Here is a 16,160-nt window from a genome sequence, read left to right as displayed (position 1 = left end):
TAAACCCATGGAGAGCAGCTCTCCAGAGTCCCAGATCAACATCAGATTACTACGCTTGGGATACCACCAGGTCTGCAGCAAGCAGTGGCAAGGAAACTCGTCATGCGTCAACATGATGCTCCTCCAATTACGTTTTCCCGAAGCTTCCAGCAATGGTTCCACTTCCATCATCACTCGGTGGATTTCATCATTCTAATCTACTGCATTGTAATCTGTGACAGTTGATCCTCTCTGTTTCTGTTTCTCAAAGTCACTGAAGTTCCCGCTCACATATCCCATGAACTTCTTTCCTAGTATTGACTCCAACTCTTCTTTGGTTCTCTCTGGAATTGCTGAGAACATCTTACATAGTAACTCGTAAGACTTTTCAGACATTCTCGCCAATCTCACACACTTCGGCACTGAGAAGGCTTGATCCACAATCGTTCTTGTACTCTTCACGTCCACAGCTACGAAATGTACAGGGTATCTCCTCTTGCACATTGGAGCCAACGTTGAGCCCACCAAATATCGTGCTCCTGATGGTCTACAATAAGTTTCGCTGTGTCTGATGTTCATCTCTGTTTCGATCTTGTATGGTTTGGTTCGTCTGAACCTTCTGTGTTACTTTCGCCCTTTTTGGTGGCACAGCTGCTCTCAGTTGTGAACCAGACGAGGTCGCCTCGCTGTTCATCTCCCGATGCATTCTCGTCAGCCCAGCTTTAGGCTTAGAGGGCATTGGCATCTCACCTGGTTGGTAAGTCCTAGAACTTCCCAATCAAGGTTCATTCGCCAAGTCACTCCCTGAGAGAGCCCCGTTTCTCCACCTCATCACTCTCATGTTCGGGCGGTCTAGTACTCCTCTTTCTCCATATGCTGCCATCAACAGGACTTCCGTGGGGCGGTCCCCACGGTTGTCGTGCCCCAAGATGTTGATCAGGGCGGTCAGCAACATGACCACCTCTGGGTCCTCCAGAGCGAAGTCTCGTTCGATCAGCCGATGATAGATCGCATCTACCATCGGTCCTACATATGCCTCTGCCAGGTCCATCAATTCATCCAGGTTGAAGTTGTCCATTCTATTCTTTTCAAGTTTGATTTGATTCGATTCTTTGACTCAAGTGAGTAATTTAAATGATCAATCAGGATCTAGAAAAGAAATCACGAATGTCAAACTTGTCAGTTTCACCTTAACATATGTCGTTAAAATTTGCTTAAAACAGTTCAGATAAAAAAATATTTATCCTAAAATTTATTAAAATCAATTGGTTTCTAAAATTTTGGAATTCGACCTAAGATTGGACAGTCCAAACTTTGGATCTATTTCCAAGATCGTCATTTAGTTGTTCATGGTCACTAACCCCTACTTACCCATGATCTTAATAACCTAACACATAACATAACATAACACATGCAACTTAGTCTTTGACCTAACACTCTTTCGCACATCACTCAGCCTATACTTAAGTAATATTTCTTGTGTAGATATACTTGTATGTTTGTATCAGAGAATATCACGTGTACAAGCGCGTACAATTCCCGAGGATGCAGTCTTCCTCTGTTTGGATCGTACACTGGAAGCGAGAGCTCCTTCACGTCCATTTCCACAAGGAAGTCCCTCAGCCTCGTCAAAGACAAGACTAGGTTTTCTGGGTCCACGTGCTGCTTCTCTGTCGCCCTCGTTACCAAGAAGCATAAGTACTTTCCCGGTATCTGCGACACCGCCGGAGGTAAGGCTGCTACGCCCCCTATCCCTGATCTTTGCTTCCAAAGGAATTCCACGTTTTTGTATTCTCTCTTAAAGTCTGCCGCTAACGCTGTCCTAAAACTCATGTCTGCGGTGATTGTTATCGCACATGTTCTGTTTGTGAGTATGAAATCACTGTCTGTTAGTATTATGTTACTTGAATATTCATTTGGTAAGTTAAAATATGACTCAACCACCCTGCCTATGTCAGGTTTCTTAGGTTCTTCGCCTGTTTCTGCTTCTAACTCTCCTGTTTCTCTTGCTATTCTCAATTTTTTTATTATCAGGTTTTCAGTGTGGGTAAGTCCTACCCCCACTCCCCGGACAAAAATATCCATCGGCGTCCCCGTCGATCGCATACCGGATATCAAGTCAAGGTTAGAAGCTGGAATGAGAAGTTGTCCTTCCTGGGCAGCCCAGGAAGGATCATCTCGTTCGGTCTTAATGTATTTCGCGCTTTCACGATCTACGTCTTGAATCGTAACGCTGGACTTTTTAGGGTCTGATGTCATTTCGTTCAGCCACTCTAAGACACGCAGATTCGTCAGGTCCTGTTCATTTGACTGCTGTTGCTCATCGTCGAATTCTACCTCGGGTTTCGACCAGTCGTCAACCCACTCATCGTTGTGATCATCGACTATGTCAATGTCTTGTGACACAGTTATTTCCTCTAAACCCACTACTTCCTCCACTATTTTCTTTAGATCTATCCTATCCACTACAAAGTCGTCACCGTAAGGATTGTATTTCTTTCTTGGTCTCGTCCCGTCCTTCTGACGAGTCCGCATCGTGAACGGAAGATCTGGTTCCAAGTTCTTGGGAACCTCTATCTGTTCGGGATCCTGCCAATCCTCTTCTGCGTAGGGTAAGGTTTCATCGTCCGCTTCGATCTGTTCGTTTGGATCCAGGTCCAATGGTGTATCCGTACCTTCCTCTACGACTTCGTTTCCATCGTTCTTCTCCCTGGTGCCTTTTTCATTGACCTCACAAGCAGGATCCATCATTAGATAATCCCCTTCTTCCATGTCTGCAGGTATACACCAGTCTTCTGTCGATGGATTGTGTGGCTTGATGTTCTCGTAGTGGGCGGCTCGGCCAGTACTCAGTCTATAAAAACGTCCCTCCTGATGCACCTCCGTAATCATGAAGGGTCCCCTCCACTTTTTTAGAAGCTTCTTTGTTCCTTTCGGTGGTATAACGTTCTGAAATACCCATACGTAGTCTCCCACCGAGTAGGCCTTTGCACCAGCTGCTTTCTTGTCGAATCTTTTCCTCTGCCTTGCCTGTGCTTGCTGAGTGTTTCGTCTACACAAATCGTTCAACTCCTGTTGGCGTCTGATCACATCCCTCACGTAAACCTGTGGAGATGTTTTCTTTCCCTCATACTCTGGGTAGAAGAATGTCAAAGGTAAAGACTTCTCGTGTCCCGTCAGCATCATGTGTGGACTGACTCCAGTGGTGGAGTGTTGCGTGCTATTATAAGCTCCCATCACCTGTGGAAGGTATCTGTCCCAATCGGTCATGTACCTGGAACAATATACCCTCAGCATCGACACTAACGTCCTATTCTGTCTTTCCACTAGGCCATTCGTTTGAGGGTGGTATGTCGTGGAGTGAGCCTGAGCGACCTGTGAGCGTCTCATAAGCTCTTTCGTAAGCTCTCCTACGAAAGCTGTTCCATTATCCGATTGAAACGTCATCGGACAACCATGTCTTGCTATACACGTGTTGATCAGGTGGTCGCATGTCTCTTCCGCCGAGGCAGTTATGCAGGGCACGGCCTCTGCATACTTCGTGAAGTGATCTATCATGACCAAGACTTGGTTATAACCGCTGTCTGTCATGCATATCTTCTAGTGATCTATCTGCACCACCTCGTTGAATTCAGACGACTCAATCGATTGTAAAGGAAATCGTAATTTCCTTGGATCCTTGACCTGTTGGCATGACAGGCACGCTGTTACCCATTTCTCACATGCCTTTTTCATTCCAGGCCACTCAAAGCGCTTCAGGATCCTCTGATACACTTTTTCGATCCCTTGATGGCCCATCTGATCATGCGACCTGAATAATAGTTCTGTCTGATAGAGTTGCGGCAACACTATCGCGTTATATTTGTATAAGACCTTGTCTTCTTCTCTTCTCCTGCAAGCCACGATCCCGTCCTTGTTCAGATATAATCTCCCCTCCTTCTGCATGAAGTATTGTCTCAGGATCCTATAGCTATCTTCTTCTAGGTCACCTTTGTCAGGTGCACCGTTTTCTATCCACTTTTTTAGGTTGCTTGTCATGCGATCATTTCTCTGCGCCCTTAGAAGGTCCGAGAGTCTGTATCTCGCCTTCAAGTACGTCTTCATGACTCTCATCTGACTATTCAGCTCGTTGGGCTGATGTGTGTCTTCTTCCATCTTAACGCACCAAATCTTCGCCAACGGTTGTGTTTCTTGCTGAAACGGCTGAAGATCAGTCCTGACAACCTCTTTCTGCGGCAACAGGCTTATCGAACGTTTCGATACCGCTATCGTTTCTAAGTCATCCGCTGCGTTGTCAAAGACTCTTTCGCTTGGTATTAGGTAGCGATCACTGTCAGGATCCTGGTACACCTCTCTGTCCAGATCTCTCGCCCGAGTTTCCACTAGTAGCGTGTGTATCGCCAGTTCTGACAGTTCGGATCCCGAACTCGAGTTCCTGTCTGAATAGGTGTCCATTCGTGAGTTTCGGGAAGCATCATCCGTCGAAGAGGTTGTGCTGGAGACTGCACGCTCCTCCAGATCATGTCTGTGCTTTCTTCGCATCCACCTGAACTCCCCGGACAAAACCTTGTTCTCTGGGTCCTGTCTCTCATCAGGAATTTCCTCGTTTATCTCAGACTCCCCGGACAAATTTCCTTGTCCCGGGTGTCGATCTTGTGATTGCTGGTTCTTCTCCTCATCCTTCTCCCCGGACAAATAGTCTTGCGGCAGATTTTGTTCTTCAACTTCACCCTCTTTATCCCGGTCCACAAAGGTGACGGTTTTCTTTCGCTTGCTGCTCCCCTGTTGTTTCTGTCCGTAAGAAGTACTTGTTAAAATCTCCTGGGGTATTGAGGATACTAGTTGCTGAACTATTGTCCTACAATCCCTTTCGTTTTCTTCGTGCTGTCTTCTGGACGGCATGATCTTCACCTTCTCACTGACTGTTAGCGATGCCATTGCTGCTGTCCACTCGGGGTCATCTCTGGTCACTTCTCTTTCTAACAATCCACCCAGCATCCGCATTACTTGTGGTGTGACTTGCACCGTTTTATCCAATAATGAGAGGCTGTTTATATTAATGCGAGAGAGTTCTTGCTGGACCAGGTTCGAGCGCAGCAACAAATCCAAGGGGACCGGGTCCTCCTTGGACAGGATCTTTATCTCGGCTGCTTTCTCTACAGGTAGCTCAAGGTGCCCTGGAATTGGATGTCCTGATTTATCCAACCATCTCGTTAAGGGAAGCGCTTCATAAGTTTCTTTGTCCAGAAACGAGAATCCCTCCTTTATTTCCGCCTGATTGGCCTGCTTCTGCTCCAATCTTTCATAGAACTCAGTTTTCTTGCTGAGGCTGTCAGCATTCTGGTGTTTATCACGCATCCTATGTTCGATTATCATGTGGTAGCCATCCAGTCTTACTATCCATCTACCAATATAACTCTGATCCATCGAGTAGGTCTTCAACCAGGATAACGCTCTGTTGTCCACGCGTAACTTGAAGGGAGCGCTCCCCAAGTATGCACGGTACTTCTCCACAAAGGTGACTACTGCAAACATTTCTGCTTTTGGTGCGCCATATTTCATCTCTGTGTCACTCAAGACTTTGCTGCCGTATGCAATGGGACGGAGAACTGTTCTTCCGTTCCATTCTTGCTCTTGATGCAAGATTCCTGAGATGGCCACCACCGATGCGTCTGTGTCGAGAACATACATGCCCTTTTCTGTAGGCATGCCCAGCACTGGCGCTTCGCACAGTTCCCGCTTTATGTTCTCGAAAGCAACCTGTGCCTCATCGTTCCATTCGAACTTTTTCCCTTTGTTGCGCATCAGCTTCTGCATCGGGTACACCTTGTCCGCATATCCTTTAATGAATTCACGGTAATAATTGGCAAACCCCAGGAAGCTCATTAGCTGTGTGTCCGTCCTCGGAGCCTTCCATGTCAGCACAGCCTCTACTGCTTCTGGATCTGGCCTCACACCATGCCTGTCCACCATTCTTCCCAGGTACTTGATCGAATCCCTAAGGATTTCACATTTCGATGGTTTGCATTTCAAGCCTGCTCTTTTCATACATCCGAAGACCTCATCGAGCCGATCAATGTGATCCTCCAGGGTCGGTGTCGCTATGACTACATCATCCACGTAGCACATCAAGAGATTCCCGTACTTTTTGGTCACTCCTGTCAAAGCCTGAGCCATCAGCCTTTGAAAAGTTGCTGTTGCATTGCACAAGCCGAAGGGCATCCTCTTCCACTGGTACAACCCCAATTCGCACGCGAAACCGGTTTTTTCCCTATCCTTTTTCCGCAAAGGAACCTGCCAGAAGGCAGAACCTAAGTCCAATGTGGTGAAGAACTTGGCATCACCAAGTTTAGATAGGATCTCGTCTATTCGCGGTATCGGGTACGCATCTTTTATCGTTACCGCGTTCAAGTAACGAAAGTCGCAACAAAATCTAAGCTGCCCCCCTTTCTTTTTCGCCATTACTACTCCGCAAGCCCATGGCGATTTCGAGGGTTCTATCATGTCGTATTCAAGCAACATTTCTATTTCCGCTCGGCACGCTTCCGATTTATGTGGCGTCATTCGCCTTGCGCCTTCCCTATGGGGAACGGCGCCCTCTTCTAGTTCGATTTCGTGTTCGACGAAATTACAGCAACCGATGTCCGCCTTATGTTTTGAAAATACCTCGGCGTTCCGATTTAGGAGGTCCCGCAATTTTTCAAAATCTCCCTCACCTATTTTTCCTTTTAAATGTTCTATTTCTGGCAAAACCGGTTTGTCAGAATCTAGTTCATATGACGAGGGGCGTTCCGGAAAATTCGAGCAGCTTGATAAGCCGTCGTCCGTTTCGGATTTCATTGAAAACAATTTATGAATAGATTTTAATTCATTAATTCTCTTTAAGATTTTATCTTTATTTGCATGATAAGGACAGTCTTTCACACTATATTTCTTCAAGTTTTCTGTCTCCTCATAGTCGGTCCTCATCGGCAGGGCGTAGCCAAGCTTCTTTCCACGCTGGATTGAAACCGTGGTGTCCAGTGTGTTCAACAACACACTTACACACAGTCCGTTTTGCGTTACCGAGAAGCTCCGGCCTAAAATCACCGAACTCTGACTATTTGGATTCGGTACCAAGCAAACCTGTTTACTATCACTCAACGAATTTAAATTTCTCATTCTAAAAATTGCTACTACAGCTTGTCCTGGTTTTAATCTTACTTTTCTATCCAAAAAAACTGGTACCTTATTTTCGTCTGTTATTATCCTATTAATTGGTCTCCTAACATAATTTCGGTCCGGGTTTCTAATCCGTAACAGACCGTTGTTCAAATCAATCATCACGTCAAAATTCCTGACAAAATCTCTGCCCAAGATGAATTGGTCGGCATCGTCCAGATTCTCTACCACCAGGAAGCTCATCCAAAGATCCTGTCCTCCCATGTGGAGGACCGTTATTGGTGTTCTTCCGGCTACGTAGATAGCTCCTCGATTGGCTGCAGCCAGTCGGAGATTCGTTGGAATCAGATCTTCCCGCGTGAAGCCCATTCTTTCCCAAGTTTTTATCGGCATCACACTCACGACCGCTCCTGTGTCCAGAAGCCCTGTGACTCCGATTTTTGTTCCGTTGGTGTCGAGCAGATGTGCTGTCACATCTGCTTTATATCCAATGTGTACTGCGTCTTGTTCCATCATGGCGTCATGGCCTATCCTGCGGACCTTGAGTTCCTCTTCTCCCAAATAGATCTGCCCTATTTGGTCATCATCTGTTGTTACATAAGTCCTGGTGTAGATACTGATCCCATCCACGTTCAGCATCACTTGATACGGCCCATAGACTTCTAGGTAGCGTCCATGAAGTTTCTTCGTGCGAGGGCCACCCGTCGTTAGTAGTGCCCTCACAGCCCTCGACTCGGTGCGTGGCCTCATCTGCCTCAGATAGTCTGCATATGTGTCCAAATGTATCAAAGTGAACTCAGACGGTTCACTAAGATTTCTGATTACCTGATGCCCTGCCACCGAGATTATCGACTGTATTTTACTTCCTTGCGGTGCCATACCGAACCTCTGACCAGAGATAACATTAAGTTTCATGCTCAAGCTGCTTGGTGCTTTTGCCTCTTAAACTTCCGTTGCTTCGAAGGCGTTCAGTTGCTCCTGTAATTTTTCATTCTCCTGCTCGAGTTTCACCTTTTGTTCAATCTCTTTCGTCACTAGTTCCTGTTGTACTCTATTTATAGCATCCCTCGCAGCTGCCCTATAATCGATTTTGAAGTCATCGGCCGCAGTTGCTGGTTCCGGTTCACGTGCTTCCTCTGCTACCGCTTGCATCTTCTTTGCCACCAGCTCTTGAGGTTTATCCTTTCTGCGTGCCTCCGCTTCACTCAAAAGTCGAGCCTTGCTGGCTTTCACTCCTGACAAAGCTTCTTCATGTCTTGGATGCTTGATGTCTGCCACTGCATCCCAGAATTGCGGACAATCTGATTTAAAATGACCTTCCAAGTTACAAAAGAAACACCTCGGGCCGAATTTCGCAATTACTCCTCTCATGAAATCCTCATGATCCAACTCTGACGCATCTTCGTCCTCGAGGCTAAAGCCTATTGCTTTCATGCCTTGTTTGTAAGCTGGGCATGCTGACACATGATGGTCTGTTGAACTGCAATTAGCACAAGAACGTCTCTTGTCCATATCATCCCTCGGTTTGTACCAATTGTTCCCTTGGTTTGCTGGTCCGTTGTTAAAATTTCCATAATTGTTCTTGTAATATCCAGATCTCGAAGGAGGTTTCAACAAAAGATACTCTTTTGATTTGAGCCTCAACTCCTCCGGTGTTGGCGCATTAGTTGATAGTGGTGTGTAATGCGTTGCTAGCATCGTACGAAGTTCATCATTTTTCACACCATCGATGAATTTTGAGGCTACGGCCAGGTTCATCCTTCGGTTTGACTCATCCGGTTGGCTGCGTCTTCTCAGCATTTCCAAATCATCGAGAAACTTGTCTATTGTTTCATCTTCTCGTTGCCTCCGTTTCTCGAAGCGCATCATCGCCTGGTGCCCCTGCACCCCTGATCCGAAACGGTTTAACAAGGTTTCGAAGATTTTCTCAGCAGTGTCACGTTGATACTGTTTCTTGGCCATGACACAGTTCAGGGCTGTCCCTTCTAAGTTGCTGGTGAGCGCGCTGCATTCCTGTCTCTCCGACAAGTCCTCTTCCTCGAAATGCAGCTTCATTACCTCTATCCAGGTATCAATACAGCCATCAGATTCGTCTTTGTAACGCATCAGGATCCATTAACGCATTGCCGAGCCCTCTGGTTCTACTCTCTTCAGGTTGTGGCTCCGAACTTGTCCTAATCGCGAAGTCCTTTGACTGGCCCGGTGTGTTTGCCTCCTTGCTTATCGTTGTCACTACACCAAATTTGTCCATGGTTCCAGTCTCTCTTCCGACGTGTGCCTCACTCTCCTGGATCGAACTATTGAGGCTGATTTGAGATCCAAAGTCCCCTTGCTCTTCTTCATCTTCCTCATCCTCCTGGGACTCACCATCGTTTCCTGCTCCTCCTCCCATGCTGAATGGAAAGAAGTTTCCTAAGGTGTTCTTCATTCTTTCTGAGAACGATGACGACGTTGTTTGCTTCCCAGTTCCGCTTGCCATCATAGTGTTGTCTGTCGGAGATCTTCTAGTTGTCGCTACTTCAGTTGAGATGTCGGACAGTTCCGACATCTCTTCCCGATCCAATGTCCCGGTGGAAGTGGCAAAATCGTGGCCTTGTTCTACCGGAGAGATTCACTCGCCAGCCTTCTGCCTCTCCCTTCCAGTCCATTTACTCCCTGGTTGTCGTTCATGGTATGGTCCGTATTGACCTCCACTTCTAACAGTTCTCTTCGCTCTTCTGAGGTCTTCTGACTTCTCGTTTCAACCATTCTGCCTGAAACCGTCTCCTCTTTATCGGACCGGGATCGCTTGATCCAATCCACAAAAGGATCGGTCATCGTTTTTCTTTGCTTTTCAGGTATGAATTTCCTAGAGCTATTACCTCGTTTTGGTATCCTTGACTTGTCTAGACTCATTTTCTATTTGTCACTTTTTAATACCTATACTTAACTCGATTGCTAGAGACTTTATAGTTTTATTAACAATAATAATGACACAACACAATAAATTCCACAAGATTCTATTAAATAGTGACCAAGAATCCCTGTATGTTGTCAGAGTACAGTTTGTATAAAATTTATTCACACTAACCGATTATCGGTCCAAAGATTTTGAAATTAGCACAATATGATGTTATCAGTCAATTTAAAAGATAGTGTACTCACTACCCAATCAAGCACAGTTTATGTTGATTTAAAATCAAAAACAAATAATTTATTTTGACACAATATGAATGTATTATATAAAAAAACGTATGTGTCTTGTACTCTTAGTCGGTCGCAGTACAATAGTCGAACCTGTCTTTTAAAGAAAAAGCTTTCCCTGCTCGGTGCCGCACCAAACAGACAAAACTTTGAAGGCAGTAATTTTCTCAAGTGGGCGTCTATTGCACCCACCGAGTACTGTGTTACCTATCTGCCTTCGGACTGCCCGAGCTAGACCTACTAAAATCCTCAGGGCAGTCACTTTTCCCAAAAATGTATTATGTTTCAATCCACACCAATGAATCACGCTCTTTTTAATTTAGACTTAGTGTCGCGAATATCCGAGGTCGGACCTGTTTTGTATTAGTCTGGTTCTTATTGAAAGGCAAGTTACCAGTGCAGTCACTGATACCTAGCCTGTGTGCTAATAATCTAATACCTCTCACTTTTTAGTCTTTCTTTCGTCTACCTAAGTCCTTAATAAAACAATACCCCTCCGGATTGGCACAAATAGGACCCTTCCGGATTGATAGAATCTAGACCCCTCCGGATTTGGACCCCTCTGAGTTGGTTACTATAAGACCCCTCCGGATTTGGACCCCTCTGAATTAGCAACTATAAGACCCCTCCGGATTCGGACCCCTCCGGTTTTGTGGAAAGTAAACCCCTCCGGATTCGGAGCCCTTAGCTCTGTTAAAGTAGCTTTTCGTGGTTTTCTTAATTTCAGCTTATACCCCTCCGGATACGTTCTGCGTTGCTTTTATGCTGTTTGAATTAACTGGGAAGGGTATAGGGTACTTTCCTAGACCCCTCCGGATTGAAGTTAAGGCACTTATTTGACAATTCACACTAACGGTGAAGGGTCTTATCACTTGCCTAATTTCGACTCTATTATGGTTGTTTTGTGCCTTCAGCCCCCCCTTTTGTCTAGAACTGTCCTAAGTTACTTAGTTCAATCGCTATCAACTTTTGGTAGGGGTATAAGGGTTTTTCAGAAAAATTTATAAAACGTGAAGGGTGTACCCCTCCGGATTTGTGTAATTTTACTTAAAAAAATCTCAAAAAATTTTCTCGCTCGTTTTTCCGGGAAATTTCCCAATCCGGTCAGTAAGCTCAGCTAATCTCTGATCTATTGGTACCAAGATCAACTCGATATGCTCTGTAGTTCCAACGTTATTAACCAAAACGTCTTTTTTCCAAACTCAAAAATTTTCTCTCTTATAGGTTCCGCCTAACTTTTTCCGCAAATCTGGTCCTTCCGACCTAAAAATTATTGATCTGAGCTCAAAAGGCCTATACTCTTCTAGTTCAATGCAAAAGACCCGATCTAAAACGCTTTTGCAGAAAAAATTTTCGAAAAACTATGCTACCTGGACCCCTCCGGATTGATGAATCCACCAAATCAAACACGTTATGTTCGATTTCTCTGCAACCCGGAAGGCTTTCGGGTAGCGGGTTTTAAAACTCGTGGATTCACTAGTGGACGTTGTCCGAACAACTAATTTTACTGTCCTAACTCAAAGATTTCAAAAAATTTTCTGATTTTATAGTGTTTCTTACTATCAAAAAATGGGAAAATTTGGTTTTTGGTACCAAACTAGTTCCAACCACTTCCGAACTAAAGTTAACCGGTTCTACTTATTACAGTAGTGCATATACGATGTAACACACTAACTTAGCGCATTTTTCCGTTTCAAAAATTATCGATATCTCAAAAATCGCGACTTGTGGGGGATCAAAATATCGCTATTTTGACCCTAAAAACCGGTCTGTTTTCGTTGTTTTTCACTGAAAAACGATATAAGACTATTAATATAGGCTATATAAGTAATAATATTAGTAATACTATACCCCTCCGGGTTTGTTTATTATCCGAATTAAGGTGCTTAACTCGGATAATCGCAGTTCGGTGAAGGGTCACTACAGTGCAGCACTGTCGAGCCCCCCACAGATTACTATCTTACTTTTTGTACCAAAAGGGATACAAAACTTGTTAACGATACCCAACAGTCGATTGTTGTTGTCGTTGAGCCCCTTCTTGTTGCTCCTTGTACTGCTTGCCGGATCGGTCTTCACCCAAGACCCTTTCGAATTGAGCGCAAATCAGCTGACCCTTCCGGATTGAGCGCAATTTATCATTAACGTGCTTAAATGCTCAAATAACCCTACAGTACAAGCCTCACAAACGGGCTACAAAACTGATCGTAACGATCCTGACTGATATAAATGCTTGTAACAACAATATATCTATCAACAACAAACGGGGGGGTTGGATCACATCTTGTCTGGGGGGATGATTTCTACTGATTTTTTACTTTTTTTTTTTTACTGTTTTTGGTTTTTTCGGTTATTTTTTATGTTTTTTGTTTTTCTTGGGTACTATACTACTTTTTGTTTGGTTTTACTTATATCTTTAATTGTTTTTGGTCACCAACCACTCGGGGGACGAGGGGACGGCCAATCCCCCCACCCTTCCTGGTTCGTGAAATTTCGGTCTTAACTAGGTTAAAAAACTATTCACGGCAATCCGGAAGGCCTCCGCGTTCCGAACTACCCTTCCACCCCGGCGGTTTAGGCCTATTAAGGGCGTTATTGTGAGCATCCGCTCGGCGCGGAGTGCTCGTTAACGGTTCTGCCGGTCATGATGTTAAAAAGAATAACACCCAGGAGCGCCATAAAAACATACATGTAACATTCGCCCGGAAGATACATATCGACGGATAACAAAACTAAGTCTTAAGACGACTGGCTAGCGTCTAAACAGAGCTTTGCATGCTTTTCACCGTCTCTACCAAGCCAGTACTTTTCGGTGGTCTTTCCAACATCGGGTCGACAAAAACGTTACTGTTCTCCGGCTTCGACCAGAACGCTCAAATTAACTTAATTACATGCAAATAGTGAGCTCATGGCTGGGTCTCAGTATCCCCAGACCACGAGGTCACTCCTAAAAACAGGGCTACTACTTATTATATTACTATTGTTTTTGTTCAGTAGATAAAAATCATCATCTCCATCGAAGATGGATCAACCCTTTCCCCCCAACTCTTAGCACCTCATCCTTGTCAAAACTAATCCAAATATCAATTAAATTCAAGTAAGGACATGACAGGATGCTAAAAGTTCACACGAGTCAATAAAAGTTTTCCGTCCCGAGACCCTTCCGAATTCTTGAATCCGGTGAATCAAGCTCCTTAAGTTCGATTTCACGATAACACGGAAGGCTGGTTTCCACCCTTCACCGTTGCTACTTGCTCGCAACGGCCTAGCAACTATTGTAGCAGCACAATAGTTGCAACTCGGAACGTTCTCTGTAATTCGTTGTCGTTTTCTTCAATTTCGATAAAGTTGTTCTCGTCAGCGCAACTAATGTTGTTGTTTTTCTTCTCTCGTTTCTTGTGTGCCATTCTGCCAGATGACACAGCATAACCTTCCCGCGACAGAAAAAGAAGTGACTAAAGGCCTTATGAACAAAAAAGTGTTGCGACGGAGGGTCAGAATGTTCTAGAATTTTTATTTTTAAAATTTCGATTGGAAGAAGAACATTTCTGAGAAATAGAAGAAGGACGGCCATTTTGAATAAAAAGGACGAAAATCAGAACCACGATATAGATTGTGAAGAACAGTTGTATCAGAGACAGAAAAACACGGAGCCTCTTATCGTGGCAATAACACACGATAAGAACCTTAGCGACGGATATTTGTGGAGAAGGAGGCTTCAGTGGGGGAAGAAATATACCACGGAACTCTCCCGGGACACGAAATATAAGAGATAAGAGTGTTATCTCAAGAAAATCACGGGAGCGGAGGCTTGGTCCCCCAGAGACTGTCTATAGGAAGGGACTGTATAAACTAACTTTAACAGCTGCTGTAATGTCCTAGATCTTAATTAAACACCGATATTATTTGATATTTCAGGACATGAGTAGATAGAAAAAGGAAAGGGTCAATCCATCTCCAATGAATTTAATATAAAACTGTCACACAAAAACATATAAAAATAGGTTGTTCGAGCCGTGTTTTTAATGACAATCACGTAGTCTGAGGATCCGAGACTCAGCTATGTGGTTGTGTTCGCATGTAAACGAAAGCTGATCAAAAGTCGTTTGACTGATGGCCTAAAAATGGTAACTTTTTACTTTGCCCTAGACAGACCAGAAAATCAACTGGCAAGGTCGAGACGGTGAAAAACGAGTAGAATTAAGGTAACTGACGCCTGCCAGTCGTTAATAGGTACTTTTTCTACGCTCCGTCGCTGTGTGATATTTGGGCGAATGTTACATAGACGTTTTTATGGCGCTCCTGGGTGGGCCTGTTAAAGGCATGAAACCATCATGATCAGCAAGCGTTTCAGCGACGTACCCTCCGCTCCGGGCGTAAGCCCGAGTTAGAGGCCTTAATGACCGTTGTTGTACTAGGGGGAAGGTGCGTACCCTCCGTCTAGTGCAATTTAGCTTTTTAACTTAGTTAACACCGAAAATTCCGGGGGCCGGAGGGTTAGGTGGGAAATCTAGAGCCCGCTTGTCCTGAGGTCCCAGGACCAAAAACAATTAAAGAGAAAGCGTAAAACCAAACAAAAATAGTGTATAACCAAGAAAAAGCCAAAAATAAATTTATTTAAAAACAAAAAAGTACAAAAAACAGTAAAAAAATCCAAAAAAGACCAAAAACAGTAAAAAAAACATAAAGTGACAGTTTATATGTTATTTCCGGACGAGATGTGATCTGACCTTCCTATTTGTTGTTGTTTCAGATTGATTTTTATCGTTTCTGATAGAGAGATTGTGTGTTTTGGTGAAGGGTTGGGTACCCTCCCTCGAGTGTAATTTGAGTGTTTAAGCACGTTAATGGTGATTTTGCCGGTGACCGGAGGGTAGAGTGGCAGGCTGATCAACGTGTTCCACACTCAACAGGGACATCAAGGACAACATCCGCAACGACTGTTGGGTATCGTTGAAGCAATTTTAGTATCGTTCGGGTACTATTTCCTTAAAACTTAAGTGGTGGGGGGCACGATTGGCGCGGTCCGATTGTACCCTCCATCGATTACAAATTTCCGAGTTAAGGGTCTTAATTCGAATATTTTGGTGCAAAGGAGGGTATAGTACTATTTATTAACGACTATTTATAGATTATTGTCCTTACTATATATTACTTATCTCCTATTTAGACCCAAGAAACACCCATTTTTTGTCGAAAATTACCAATTTTCGACCAAACTGTAGACCCCCAAATTTTCGGATATCCGAGCTTTTCCGATAGGCAAAAAGCTTTTATATAGAGAGTAGCCACGTAATTCGATCCCCTTTATTAAAGAAACCGCGTGAGCAAAGATTCAGTAGAAGTTAGAAAAACGAGAATTTTTCGACCAAAATTTTGATAATTTTCTGTATTTTGTCAATCTGTTTTGGGGATCGAGTTTTTGAGTTTTTAGAGTTAGAGCAATAAAATTTTTTGCGTTAGGAGCGTGCTAGCATAACGTGCTAGGTTACTAGAGAAATTTTTGGGTAACCCTCCGAGTAGCTCCGTGGATAGAGCTAACGACTTAAGGTTTGGAAAAGGAAGGAATCGGAGGGTCCAAATTTGATAGTTTTTGGCCGAATTTTTGTTTCTAAACCAATTTTGGTCCGGTTTTTTGCATTATTCCAGTGCCGTACAGGGCTGCTACGCTCATTTCAAGTATTTTTAGGCACTTTTGACCGGAATTGCGGAAAATGTCTTTTAGAACCTATACAGGTGGTGAAAAAAGGCCATTTTGACGAACGCGTTTTTGACGATTTCTCAAAGACTAGTTATCCGATCGGGATAATTTTGGTACCATAAGTCGACGTTTTGACCAC

The 16,160-nt window shown here is 44.2% G+C and overlaps 2 protein-coding genes across 2 annotated transcripts in view; both read left to right on the top strand.

Moving 5' to 3' along the window:
* Positions 1-16,160, top strand: part of LOC134842165 (uncharacterized) — a 423,659-nt gene that overhangs the window by 6,781 nt on the left and 400,718 nt on the right. The window lies entirely within an intron of this gene.
* LOC134842166 (uncharacterized) overlaps positions 1-16,160 on the top strand; it is a 409,681-nt gene that overhangs the window by 6,787 nt on the left and 386,734 nt on the right. The gene's annotated exons all lie outside the window — the stretch shown is intronic.

This window comes from Symsagittifera roscoffensis, chromosome 3, assembly GCF_963678635.1.
Source record: "Symsagittifera roscoffensis chromosome 3, txSymRosc1.1, whole genome shotgun sequence".
NCBI lineage: Eukaryota > Metazoa > Xenacoelomorpha > Acoela > Convolutidae > Symsagittifera > Symsagittifera roscoffensis.
Note: the sequence above shows the minus strand (reverse complement) of the source record. Positions and strands in the feature narration are given on the sequence as shown.